Below are 14899 nucleotides of genomic sequence, written 5' to 3'. Positions count from 1 at the left end.
CCAGGTTCAAGCAATCCTCCATCCTCCTGCCTCAGCCTCCCTGGGAGCTGGGACTGCAGGCAGGCACCACCACGCCCAGCTAATTTTTGTGTTTTTAGTAGAGACTGGGTTTCACCATGTTGGCCAGGATGGTCTTGATCTCTTGACCTTCTGATCTGCCCACCTTGGCCTCCCAAAATGCTGGGATTACAGGTGTGAGTCACCATGCCCGGCCAGTCTGTTTTGTTTTTGTTTGTTTGTTTGTTTGTTTTTTAACGGGGGCCTTAGCCAATGAACCTAAGATGGGTGGAAGGAAAGATATTTTTCCTCCCCTACAATACCTAACTAGCATAGTGAGTGAGATCAGTGAATGAAAAATTTCTAAGGGACAACATCAAGGGTAGGAGAATTCTTGCTGAACTGACTTAACAGGGCTCTCACTGAAGGTAGGCCAGGTGATCAGATATCAAAAGGTGCAGGATGAGAAATTTGATAAGATAAATGAAGGTGATCAGATATCAAGGGTGGGGGGATTCTTGCTAAAGTGACTTAGCATAATTTTTGAGGCAACTGACCTAGCCAGGCTGATGACAAGACTCAAGGATGAGGCCTAGTCCTCTGTATAAAGGCTTAGGGGAGCCTGTCTAAAGTTTGGTCAAGGAGAGACTTTGTTATCCTGGATGACATTAATTTTCTTAGATTGGGTTGTTATACTGTTAAATTCCTTATTCCTTGGAAAGTGTTAAGAATCAACAGCTGTTTTTTTTATCCCTTGAGAAGGATTTGATTAAATATATTGCCGTAACATCATGTTTGATAAGCCTGAGAAGAGAACCGAGAAGACTGACATCAAGGGGGAAAAAAATATGTGCTGCAAAATTTTTCAGTTTTGTCTTATAAACAGCTATTATTGTCTTAGATATCAAATGCCAACAAGTATCTCCTGTGGAGCAGTATTCGTAGTTTTGTAAATAATAGCGAACCTGCATCTTTGGTGATACCAAAAAAGTAAAACTATAGAGAATTCAGTTTCTTAACTATATATAATTCTATGTTTTAAGTATTCTTAATTTGTATTTACATTTATGTTTGACCAGCTCTCATGTGGTTTTTATCTTCACTCTTTTATTCTGTCACTTTCTTTAATGATCTATACTGAAATGACTCTGAGATGCTGCTTTACAAAATATTTACATTTCCTTTTTGAAGAGTAAATGACAGGCTAAGGAGGGCAAATACAGTGACATTAGAGACCTTGTAACAGGAAAGAATTAGAAATGATCATTTACACTAAATTGTTTTATTTGGAAAGTAAATTGTTCAGCTTAGGAATGCTGACTTTTAAAGAGAGAAGCAATTTTGGAAAAAAAAATCATTAGCATGATTTACAAAATAATATATATGTATAAGCTACTTCCAACAATTAATAACTACAAAAAATTAATTGCTTAAATCACAGGAAGAGATGAGAACAGGTCTCAGCAAGTTCTAGAATAGGTACATTTAGAACATTACTGCTACTTCTGTTGGTTATTTTTTTTTCTTATTCATCAGTCCAAGTTGCTCTATCATTATCTACTTAAGAGTTTAGTCATGTAAGAGATAGCAGATCTTCCCCCATGGAATCTACATTCATACTACAGTTTATTTCTTGATTATATTTATAATTTTCACTGGTTATTTGTAGCATAAGGATTCTAATAAAACTCACTGAAACAAACATAATAATTCTCCCAATGTAAGAATTTAGTTTTCCGGAGACAAATTATTTCTTTAAAATAGATAGTGCTTTTTCCACTATAATTCCAGGAACCAATGGCTGCTTTCCCTTTTCCTCAACAGAGTTCAAGTATCGTTTCCCAAATTGTTAAACCATTTATTGTATTTTTGTAATAATAGATTTTACCTTCTACAACTATCTTTGCTTTTTCTTGTAATCACGGGTATACTATGAAACTATCAACAAATTAGACCAGCAATAACAAATAAATATATCATAGACATTCATACTTCCTCACTCATGATTGGATATGCTTTTAAAGTAATACCAGAAGTTATAGAAGCTGTATTTGGAAAGTGTCAATATACAAATATTGAAAGACCAAAAAGTTTTTGTTTTTTTTTTGTTTTTTTTTTTTTGAGACGGAGTCTCGCTCTGTCACCCAGGCTGGAGTGAAGCAGTGTGATCTCCGCTCACTGCAAGCTCCGCCTCCCAGGTTCACACCATTCTCCTGCCTCAGCCTCCCCAGTAGCTGGGACTACAGGCGCCCGCCACCATGCCCGGCTAATTTTTGTATTTTTAGTAGAGATGGGGTTTCACCATGTTAGCCAGGATGGTCTCGATCTCTTGACCTCATGATCTGCCTGCCTTGGACTCCCAAAGTGCTGGGATTACAGGCGTGAGCCACCGCGCCCAGCCCAAAAAGTTTTTAAAATACATTTCTGTAGGTCAGTCTACTTAAACAACAAATCCAAAATACATGGACATGTATCTTAACTTATTTGTTTTCTTGTCAGAAAAGAGAGTATTTAGAATTTATAATTTCTTACCTATATTGAGTTACCATTCTGTACATTACTGCCAAATTTTTTATATAGTTCTTTAGGTTAAAATTGAGAGGAATAGATTCCTCAGGCCTTGAGGATGGAATTATTTTGCTACTGAAGGAAGATTCTGTACTTTAAATAGCCTTGGAAAACTTTACTAGGAACATGTGCATATGCTTAGTTTTCCCTTCACTGCATAGTACAACATTATCATTTTATTTTCCAGTATACTGATTGACACAGTAACTCCCAACCATTTTCTATAGCTAGGGAACTTTAATGAAGAACAGATGATGGATTATACCCTCAGCACTATAGTACCGCATCATTACTTTAAACCTATTATGATTACACTTGAATTTGTATAAACTGTATCTCCATGTTTGAAAGATAGGAATCTTTTTTACACAGTGATATATAAACAAATGTTCACCTAAATGGGAATCATAGTATTGAGAGGGTCAAAACTGATAACGTGCTATGAGTTCACCTTTCTCTCTCTCTCTGTGTGTGTGTGTGTGTAATGAATTATTAGCTAAGATTTTTATATCTGTAATTTGTAGAATAAACATAATATTGTACACCATAAAATTGTCATTTAAAAAAATTATGAGGTGTCAGCCTAAAAGCGTCTGCACTGATTAAACATTAAAAGTCTCCCCAGTTTTTATAGATGGAGAAACAGGTAATTCAGTTTGCCACAGCTAGTGGCAGAAACAGAGTACAAACCCCAGGCAGCTGGGTTTTTGAACCTGTGTCTAAACTCACTGCTTCATCTGTAACATTACCTACGAAAAGTACAATCACTATTATAAATAAAACCTGGGGTACTGAGAGCATTGGACAGTTCTTGTCTAAAATACAGTGATCCAAATTGTCCAGAGTATCTAATGATTAATAAACCATTAGAGTGGAGAAGTGCTGTTCATCAAAATTGACAAATTCTGAAGGTTAATTCATAGACCCTTGAATATATGCCTATAACCCACCCCATACCACATGGTCTGTGGATTCCAGTTGAAGAAACACTGGAAAAGTGAAATGACACAGACTTTAAAGCCACACAAGCAGAGTGTCAAATATATGTCAGTTTCTCAAATAGGCCCTGTGGATATAATGAGAAATAGTAGTGTTGTGGTCCCTATCCTCTCAGAGACAGCAAATATGCTTCTATCACGAACAAAAGTCTTAGCCTTTAATTGTTACATCATTTTTATGAGTATTTTATCAAGATTAAAAGTCTGTAAAGTTTGTATCATCAACAGCTTATACAACAATGTCTGAAAATGCAAGAACTCAGTCACCTCCCCGTGTTGTACCTTCAAAGACTATTTAGGAACTTCAAGAAACATACCAAAGAATAAAATTATCATTTCTTATTGCGTGAAACATACTGATTACTTTGCTCTGGCCTGACTCATATTATTAGCTAAAATATGCTTGTCACATTTTTATAAAAATAATTTATTTCCTTTTCTTTAACAAGCCCTCAGAAAAACTGAAGCAAGCTAAATGATGTAGTGAAATGTTGGCTTATGATTTGGAAGCCAGATATTTTTGATAGTAGATTCTCACTCACTTACCTGGCCATTTGTTTGGGAAGCCTTTTTATTACCAAATAAAATGAGATATGAGAGAATGATCTGGATGTATCACATCAGATTTTGTTTCTACTATATATGTTTATTTTGACAACTCTGGAGAGAGATTTGAGAAAAAGTTCATATTTACAGCTTTTGTGATTTCAAATCTGGTACAAAATGTTTAAATACACAGGAATCTAAAATTCCCCTACAAATAAATAAAGCAACATATATTCACCTTTAAGAAAATTCCCTGAGAAGGAAAAAAATAATCTACTTAGAAATATGCTAAATTGGGCTGGGCGCAGTGGCTCATGCCTATAATCCTAGCACTTTGGGAGGCCGAGGCAGGAGCATCACTGGGGTCCAAGGGTTCGAGACCATCCTGGGCAATGTAACAAGACCCTGTTGTTATAAAACATAAAAAAAAAAAAACCAGCCAGGCGTGGTGATGTAGTTAGAGGGTACAGTGAACTATGATCACACCACTGTACTTCATCCTGGGCAACAGAGTGAGACCCTATCTCTAAACAAAATTTAAATGGCTTTAATGAAATTTTATTATTAGAGCATTAACAGAAATCTTTTCCTGGGTAATTCAGAACTTATAATATTTACTTTTATTCCTAAATATTAATTTGTTCGATTGTAGTACTTCTTTCATCTACATCGAAGCTGCTGAATACGGTGAAGATGTTGATGTAGTAGGAACTATAGCGTGAAGATGTCCTATGACACAGTTCTTTTGAGTCATTTGAATTTTCAACTCTGCTTTAATACAAATTTGTTTCAACTCTGCTTTAATGCAAATGTATTACCTCCCCAAACATGTGTGCTGTGTCATTTGAAGTGTACTAACACATGGTCGGCTCTGGGAAGAACCAAAACTCTGCCAGATGGGTATTTGTGACGTTCTTAGACAAGTCAGAGTCCTTATGATACACACTGTCCCTAAAGTTTGACAATCAAAGTGCAAGTTCTTAAAGCCCATTTTGAACTAAATGTTTTGATAAAGTACTCGTGCAGAGAGTTATACTATCCTTGACAATATAGACTGTGCCTTCAGGTATATATCAAGTTTTTATTTAATACTATGTTTTCAGTAATAGCCATAGGTTAGCCTGTTTATGCTGTATCTCAAAAGTATGAATCTTAATCGTGACATGTATTCCATGTACAGTAACAGCATCGAATTTATTAAACATGTAAGCAGGTACTATATTCTGTTCATGATATGGCAGCATGTAAAAAAGCTGTTCACTCCCAGCGTAATACTTCACAAAGAAACTGAGTTTTTGGGTTTTGCCTTCCTAAATTTATAGAGACATGTGGAGCACATAGGATTTGTCTGTTTACTAGGTGTTGCTATAAATAACATGCCTCAATGATGTCCCTATTTGGAAGAGCATTTTATACAGTGAACTCCCAGTGGAATTATGTCATATTCACATATCCTGGTAGGCAATACCACTTAGCAGTTTAGGCTCTGAAATCAAATGGGTTAAACAGTAAATGGGGCTTCATCTACTTCTGGCCCTGATATCTTCTACATGCTGCATAACATTCCTAGACTTCATTCATCCACTCTGTAAATGGAGGTGGTAGTATGATAATTAACTCAGAGGGCTTTTTACGGGAACTAGTGACCCATAGAAAGCATTTAGAATGCTGCCTGGCCCATAGGAAGTGAAGTGCTAAATTATTTACATTACAGGCATTTGTCTCTATATTATTCAAACAGAATGAATTTTGAAGAAGTCAGTTCCACCTGCCAAGCTACATAGACAATGAGCAGATTGGCATTATCTGTCTCTGGTTCAAACATGATTCTTCCTTAGGGCATTTATACTTGCATTTTCTGAAACTGCCGTGCTTTTCTTACAAGAAACAGCATGGCTTGCTCGGGCACTAACTTAAATAGCTGCTCAAATAGCATCTCCTATCAGTGAGACTTTGCATCCCCAATACGCCCTCTCCTTTTCTGCTGTACTTTTTCTCCCTGGTGCTTATTCCCATCTATGGTCTGTGTATTTCTTTACATATTTGTGTTATCTGCCTCCCCTCTCTAGAACGTGAACTCTGTGATGGCAGGTACTTGGTTCTTCTCACATTGCTTTCCCCAGCGCATAGACTGGTGCCGGAAGTTTCTCAGTCAATATTGTGAAGGAATTTGTATGAAGCTGTTGTCCTCTCCGTGCCAGCTTCTTGTGCTTTCGTAGGGTGGACATCTTGCAGCACTGAGTGTGGTTCTAACATTTTAAACATGTTTAAATTACATCCTCCACTCCCCTCAATAAAACTAGGGCTCTAAATGCAAGCCAACCACAACACGGGATGCTCAGCACAAGACAGCAGTCTTTTACAGTGTTGGAAATAAAATCAAAACACAACAAAACTGACTGCCAAGAGCACATTGAAAGGCTGTACTTCAAGGTTTATTTCAAGGGAAATTCAAGGGATTTTTAAGAGATTTTCAAAGATAATGTCGACTTTTAACTCTTGCTGAATGAAGAAGCTGGAAATCTTCTCTTTTTACCCCCGACACGTATCCTCTGGGTCTTTTTGGTTCTCCCTGTCTCTCTGTGTGAGTATGAGGAGATGTTGGTCACAGCGAACTAGAAGCTCTATTTAATTTTGAATGAATTCATACTCATAAAATTCAAAATCACTGAGATAGTTTGGGCTCCTGTTAAGTGTTTATAAATTCAGGTTCTGAAACACAGCCCATAGTAGAAATGACAGACATCTAATAGAAAACATGGATACAAATCTTTGGGACAACTATTATAGAGTTTTATATGCTAAATAGAATGTACATATAATATAGAAAAGCTGTATAACCCTTTAACTTTGCTTGGCCCAATGGCATACATATTTTTAGCCCCCCTATTATATTACTTTTAAAAACATAACTTACATAATAAAGGTAGAAGCTGACTTTTTATTTCACTTAGTTTTTATTAAAAACTTGCCAGTCATTTTCAAAGAAAACTCCAAAAGGACATCTCTCTCACTCAACAGCTTATTTGCCCTATACAAGATTTCTTTAAAAAAAAAAAAAAAGATGGAAACATTTCAATGCTGAAAACAAAGGTATGTGAAAAATTTTAGGATATGAATAATGAGCCAGAAAGTTTTCCTAACATTAGTCAATTTTATAAGAAGAGAAAAGAAGACTAGAATTCGTAACATGTTTTCCTGTGCTATTGTCTGCGGATGACCTACTTGATATTTGGAGCCAAAATAGGAGGAAAACACCATTGGAGGAGGAAATGACAAATATTACTGGCAGGGCACCTACACTGAGGGGGACAGTGTGCCAAGCACCTAATAGGACAAGGCACAACTCTTTAAATCAGTGATTTTGTGTCAACCATAAGACTAAGAGAAAGGCATAGTCTCTGACAGAGAAATACCCTGCACTTTTAGAAATCTGACTGTGGTGGAGGAATAATTTTAAAGATGTGAATAACAAATTGGCTTAGCCTGCGTGCTTTCCGGGGAGAGTATTTTTTCCAGAACTTGTGCTGTCAGTGCGGCTATCCTAGTCGTGGATCTATTGGGTAAGTACAGCAAGGTCCAGAGTGTTGACTGCACCTCTTATGTAGGGGTTGGTTGTGATTTTTATTTTTAATCGGGTCATTGAATCCCCTCCATCATGGGCAAAGAGCTCTCTATTTTAATCCACTCTGCAATTTCTATTTGCTGTTTGTTCTGTGAGTCCCTTTGGTTGAAGAATTTTAAAATAAGGGGGGAAATATCAAAGAGTTTGGTCACATTTTGCTAACTATGCCTTTGAGAAAAGGTGTTGATGAAATCAATGTTTGTTCTGACTTCCCTTGACAGGTAAGACTTACCAAGCATTACCCTTTATCCGTCTTACCTTTTTCTCATAGCCTTTTTATTTGCCCCAGGGAGAAAGGGCAATAGTTTTTTAACTGCAGTCAGAGACAGTTTCCATCATGATACAAACCATTTTACATCCAAGATTTTTCTTTCGGATTTCATTTGTTTTTGAAACCCAAATTACAAAATGGGGAAATAGTGGTATATATTCACTTGTATGGAGAGTAATATTTCTTTTGTCCTGAAAATATTGCCCACTGTGCTGTCAAAAATAAAGTGCCATGAAAAATAGTACCCACAGAAAAATATTGGCATTTGAGAGTTAACCATCTGAGCTTAATTTCTTACAGCTCTTTTAAGGCCTTTCCCAACATGGTATTCTTGAACTGTATGTGGAAATAATAGGGTGAATTTACTATCCAATTAAGACTGATAAGAAAGTCAGACTTGACATTCATTAAATAAACTCAAGGCTACATACACTCTGGGACTCTTTGTTTTCAGTTATCTATAATTTTCTTGCTTACAATCAATGCTAATAAATTTCCTACCACAGCAAAGGCAACAATGGTAGAGTTCTATTATTTACTGCTGATTTTTAAATCTACCTCCTGTCATGGACCTTGATCACAAATGTTATTTGTTGGGAATATAAATAGTAGTCTTGCCTTTGTGTAATAAAGTGGTTCTCAACCTTGGTTGCACATCAGGAATTGCCTAGGGAACTTTTAGCCTATGAGTTATACCTGATGTAAATGACGAGTTGATGGGTGCAGCACACCAACATGGCACAAGTATACATATGTAACAAACCTGCACGTTATGCACATGTACCCTACAACTTAAAGTATAATAATAATAAATAAATTTAAAAAAAATAATAAAATAAATAAATAAATAAATAAATAAGAAACCTAAGTCTTATCCGATACTCTGACTTTTTCTTTTCTTTCATTTTTCTTTAAGTAAAAGTAAACTCTACTGTTGAAAATGCCAACTTGGGGAGCATAGAAAGATCACACACAAGGCTGCCACTTCACACCTGGAGGGTTGCACGGTGGCGGGACAGGGGCACTCCTCACTTCCCTACAGTGCGGTGGCCAGGCAGAGGTGCTCCTCACTTTGCAGACAGTGGGGCGGCCGGGCAGAGGCACTCCTCACTTTCGATATGGAGATACTCTGATTTTAATTGTTCAAAGTCAGAGCCCACGATCCTTGTTGTAAAGCTCTTCAGGTGATTCTAATGTGCAGTTAAGAGTGAGGACCTCTGGTTTAATGCGCAGCATTCTGTTCTTGATGGGTTCGGTCACCCGGGTCCAGGCAAACTGCTGTGTGACCTTGGGCATCTACTTAGCCTCTCTGTGTTTCAGTTTCCTCATTTGTCAAGTGAGGTATTAATTAACAGCATAAAAATGCCTCAAAGATATGGCAAATTCAGTTTCAGACCACTGCAGTACAGCAAATATCACAATAGAGTCATACAAGTGTTTTGATTTCCCAGTGCATATAAAACATGTTTATACCATACAGTCATCTATTAAGTGTTCAATAAACATAATGTTTAAGAAAATAATATATATACCTTAAAAAACATTTTATCACTAAAAAATGCTAACGGTCATCTGAGCTTTCAGATAGTCATAATCTTTTTTTGCTTGTAGAGCATCTTGGCTCACTTTGATAGCTGCTAACCCATCAGGGTGATACTTGCTGAAGGCTAGGCTGGCTGTGGGAGTTTCTTCAAATAAGACGACAATGAAGTTTGCTGCATGGATTGATCCTTCCTTTCACAAAAGATTTCTCTGTAGCATGCAGTGCTGTCTGATAGCATTTTACCAACAGTAGAACTTCATTTAATATTTGATTCAGTCTTCTTAAACTGTTCCACTGCTTTGTCAAATAAATTTATGTTATATTCTGAGTCCTTTGTTGTCATATCAGCAGTGTTTACAGCATCTTCCCCAGGAATAGATTTCATGTCAAGAAACCACTTTATTTGCTCATCCATCGGAAACAACTCCTCATCCATTCAAGTTTTTTCCTGAGCTTATAATAATTCAATTACATCTTCAGGGTCCAGTTCTAATTCTAATTCTCTTGTTCTTTTTACTGTTTCTGCAGTTCCTCCTCCACTGAAATTTTGACCCCTTGAAGTCATCCATGAGGGTTGGAATTAATTTCTTCCTAACTCTTGTTAAGGTTGATATTTTGACCTCTTCCCATGAATCATGAATGTTGTGAATGGCATGTAGAATGGTGAATCCTTTCTAGAAGGTTTTTAATTTACTTTGCCCAGATCCATCAGAGGAATCACTTATCTATAGCAGCTATAGCCTTTAAAATGTATTTCTTAAGTAACACACTTGAAATTTGAAATTGCTCTTCGATCCATGGCTGCAGAATGGATATTGTGTTAGCAGAAATGTAAGCTGCGTTAATTTCCTTGTGCGTCTTCATTGGAGCTCTTGGGTGGCCAGGTGCATTGTCAGTGAGCGGTAATATTTTGAAAGGAATCTTTTTATCTGAGCAGTAGGTCTCAACAGGGCACTTAAAATATTCAGTAGGCCATACTGTAAACAGATGTGCTGTCATCACCAGGCTTTGTTGTTCCGTTTATAGAGCACAAGAGGAGGAGATTTAGTGTAATTTGTAAGGGCCCTAGGAGTTGTGGAATAATCAATGAGCACTGGCATCAACTTAAGGTCACCAGTTGCATTAGCCCCTCATAAGACAGACAGTCTGTCCTTGAAGCTTTGAAGCCAGGCAGTGACTTCTCTCTGGCTATGAAAGTCCTAAATGGAATCTCCTTCCAATAGAAGGCTATTTCATTTACACAGAACATTTGTTTGGTACAGCTACATCCATCAATGATCTCAGCTAGATCTTCAAGATAACTTGCTGCAGCTTCTGTATCAGCACTAGTTGCCTCACCTACCACTTTTGTATTATAGAGATGAACCTTTTTTTAAACTCCATGAACAAACCTCTGCTAGTTTCAAACTTTACTTCTGTAGCTTTCTTATCTTTTAGCCTTCATATAATTAAAGAGAGTTAGGGGATTGTTCTTGATTAAGCTTTGACTTAAGGGAATTTTCTGGCTGGTTTGATCTTCTGTCCAGACAATTCCATCTTTTTTGTATCAGCAATAAGACTGTTTCACTTTCTTACCATTTGTGTGTTCAGTGGAGTTTCCCTTGCATTTACAACTTTGCTAACTATTTGATACAGGAGATAGATCTTTTGGCCTGTCTTGCCTTTTGTCAGGCCTTCCTCACTAAGTCTAATTATTTCCAGCTTTTCTTTTATAATGAGAGATGTGCAACTCTTCTTTTTACTTGAACACTTAGAAACCAAAAGAGAATTATTAATTGGCCTAATTTCAATATTGTTGTGTCTCTAGGAGTGGGGAGGCCCGAGGAGAGGGAGAAAGAGGAACAGCCAGTCTATTGAGCAGTCAGAACACATACAACATTTATGGAATATATTTACTCTGTTATATAGGCACCCCAAAGGAATTCCAATAATAACATCAAAGATCACTGACCACAGGTCATCAGAACACATATAGTAATAATAAAAACATTGGAAATGGCAAGACTTCTGTTCTGGGTTGAGCAGGTATATACACATCTATGCCCCAAAGCCAAGGAAGTGGAGGGGCTGAAGAAAGAGGCTGATGAGTCCAGTTTCTCAGAAAGAAATATTTATTAGGGACTTACAAGCAGAAGCAGTATCTCAGGCATCCATGCGTGTACCCATCCTCCAGAAAATACCTTTTTAGTTAGCAAGCATTTAGGGCAAAGACTTGTGCAGCTGGGCACATCTCATACTTCCTTGCCAAAATCATGACCACGAGGGAGACTAAATAAGCACCTTTATAAACTATGCTACCAGTATTGTTTAAAGACCTTGCCACAGAACGCTTTGGTTTCTAGGAGTTAAATATCGGTCATCATGGTGGTTTCACTTCAAGATGGCACCACCCTTGCCAGGCAATAGGCTGTTTTCCTACAACTTCCTAACTTACGCTCTTTTGGAGCATTTGTTCATTAGTAGTATTTTATAAAACTCAGTAAAATGTTTGCTTTTATTCTGGTATAGCAACTTAAGTGTTATTTTACACAAATTAACTTGATTTCTTCATTATATCCATCGCATAGAGTTGGTGTGAGAATTATTCAAGAAAACTGAATGACACATAGTAAACACTCAGTAAATGTCACTATAATTATTGCATTTATTAGCTTTATGCTACTATGGCTATTATTAGTTTTATGGTGTTTCAGGTGTTAACTAATTCACAATACAGCACACACATTTTTGTATTTTTTATGCACTTTTACACAAACTAAGTAATCACCAGGGTACTATAAGTACCCCGAAACTAAACCAAACAAATAGTAATAGCCTGCTCTTTAGCCAGCATGAGGCCTAGGTAGGGAGTGTAAGAACAAAAACATAAGCCATGTACTAATCTTTATAGTCTTATGGAGAGAATTGCAGTTTGAAGTATTGGACAGTGGTGAGCAATAGGAGATTCTCAAAGCTCCAAATGTGGATCTCCCATAAGCCATGCCCTTTTGGTAGACAATGCTGACTCAGGGTCTTCAGTCATGTACATCGACTTGAAATAGAAAAGAAAAGGAAAAAAAGGCCTATTTTAATCTGATTTTTGTCCTTCTGCACATGCTGTTTATACTCCTTATATTTTGCAGAATTCAGTGCATATATCCTAGAATTGCATTTTGCCGGAGCTTATGCGCTCCAACTTGAGTCGTAATAGCAGATAGAAAAGGCAAGTGTCTTCCAGTTCCCATATTTAACATTTTTTCTATCTTTATTTTCACACCAAATCCTTAATAATGAGGTCAGAAAGGGTATGGACAGTCATAATATTCCATGAGATTGTTACTATACTTTGGATGTTTTAAGTGTGACATTAAGATATCTAATTTTCAGAAGCTTTAGAAAGGGAAGATTAGATGTAGATATACTTTCCTAGATTTAGTTTGTGTCTTGAAGACATTACTTAAATCCATGTGCTGAGTGAAGAAGAAAAGAAAGAAACCAATTACAGTTAGAGAAATCAAATGAAATATAATCACTAAAGTGCTCTATTTTAACATCATATCCTGCTAACAGTGTCACATTCATGCCCTTTAGAGAGAAAACTAATTTGCTGTAATTTAATATTGAAGGTTCTGTTTCCATTGTTATGCATTAAGAGTCATGCGGCTGACATATCACGAGTCTCTGCATAAAGTTAACCTCTTTGGTTAACATGATTTTCTATCATCTACTCTTTCTCCTGAATTCCAAGTTTATGAGTGGTACCATATCTGCCCAGACACTGAAGCAAGAAACTTAAGCAGCAGCCCTAATTGTTTCATTTTACTAGGCACTCTTCCTGTCATTTCTCAGATCATTTCCCCCTCCTCATCTTTGCTGCATTGCCTTTGTATTGGCCCTTTCCACGCTCCTACCATTGCACAGTTGCCTGTTTCCTTCTTAGATCCATTTCCTGGGTTGCTGCACAGTGATATTTCTAAAATGTAATTGTAGCTGCATCACTCTCCTGAATTAAGTTCACACTTGTCAGATTCCTATTACACCAGCACTCCAGACATTGAACTGTTCATAAATCAACAAATACACCCAGCCATATCAGACATAAATGAGATAGTCCGGGACCTTAACATACAGTGACTGTCAATTTCACATTGCCTTCAATATATAAATTTCAATAGCTGAACATGACCACTTACATAATTTTAGGGTATCCATAAAATTAGCTATATGTTCTACTTAAGTGTCTGGGTGGTTTGTTAATCACTGCAACCAGCCTTCGTCTGTCTAAACGTGCTTTGTTCTAAAGCCCAGCACATCATACTTTGCCCTCCCTTCATGCTGTTCTCCTGTGCTTTGCCCCCAAATCCCCTTCTTTAACTCCCTTTTGCACAGGTGACAGTAGTCTTTGGCATTGAACTAAACATTTTAAGATGCTGAAGCATAACTGAAGATGATTTTGAAGAAGAAAAAAACTTACCCAAGATATTATCACCATTTTGTTAGATTTTACTCTATAAACATTTCTTTTATATCTTTTTGTTTTTTCCCCAAACTTCTATTATAAACAGTGCTGCAGAAAGTCTCCTTTTGCAGATTTCCTTACGTATTTTTTTTACTTCTCTAAGATAAATTTCCAAAATTATGTTTGGTGAGTCGAAGATGAACATTTTAAAATCTTAATAGTTGCTATACTGCCAGATTGTTTTCCAAAAAAGCATAGCAGTTCACATTCCAACTGGCACAATTGCTGAATTTGAATAATGTCCATCTTTTATGTTATTATTGAGCTGAAGAATTAAAGTTGCTATCTTATTGTTTCAGGCTGCATCTTTTTGGCTACTACTGTGGTAATAACAGATATTTTCACTTCTTTATGTATTACCATTTGTCATCTTCTGTGGGACTTGATTTTCATATCTTTTGCACATTTTTTTTCGTGAGTTTTGTTACTGTATTAAGATCTCTATCTTTTCCACTATGGCATTTGTGTTACCTATCTTATTTAAGAAGGCCTCCCTCACACTGAGATTTTGTTTTTTAAGTTAGATTTTTAATTCATACGGAATTTTTTTTTTTTATGGTTTCCAGATGGAGTCCATATCGAGATTGTGGCACAGCTATTTAGAAGCACACACTCGGCCGGGCATGGTGGCTCATGCCTGTAATCTCAGCACTTTGGGAGGCCGAGACGGGTGGATCACGAGGTCAGGAGATCAAGACCATCCTGGCTAATATGGTGAAACCCCGTCTCTACTAAAAATATGAAAAATTAGCCGGGCGTGGTGACAGGCGCCTGTAGTCCCAGCTACATGGGAGTCTGAGGCAGAAGAATGGCATGAACCCGGGGGGTGGAACTTGCAGTGAGCTGAGATCGA

The 14899-nt window shown here is 37.0% G+C and overlaps 1 protein-coding gene across 3 annotated transcripts in view; it reads left to right on the top strand.

The window, feature by feature from the left end:
• LOC105473277 (transmembrane O-mannosyltransferase targeting cadherins 2) overlaps window positions 1-14899 on the top strand; it is a 469505-nt gene that overhangs the window by 409612 nt on the left and 44994 nt on the right. The window lies entirely within an intron of this gene.

This window comes from Macaca nemestrina, chromosome 10, assembly GCF_043159975.1.
Source record: "Macaca nemestrina isolate mMacNem1 chromosome 10, mMacNem.hap1, whole genome shotgun sequence".
Taxonomy (NCBI): Eukaryota; Metazoa; Chordata; class Mammalia; order Primates; family Cercopithecidae; genus Macaca; species Macaca nemestrina.
This window is presented reverse-complemented; position numbering and strand designations above follow the sequence as displayed.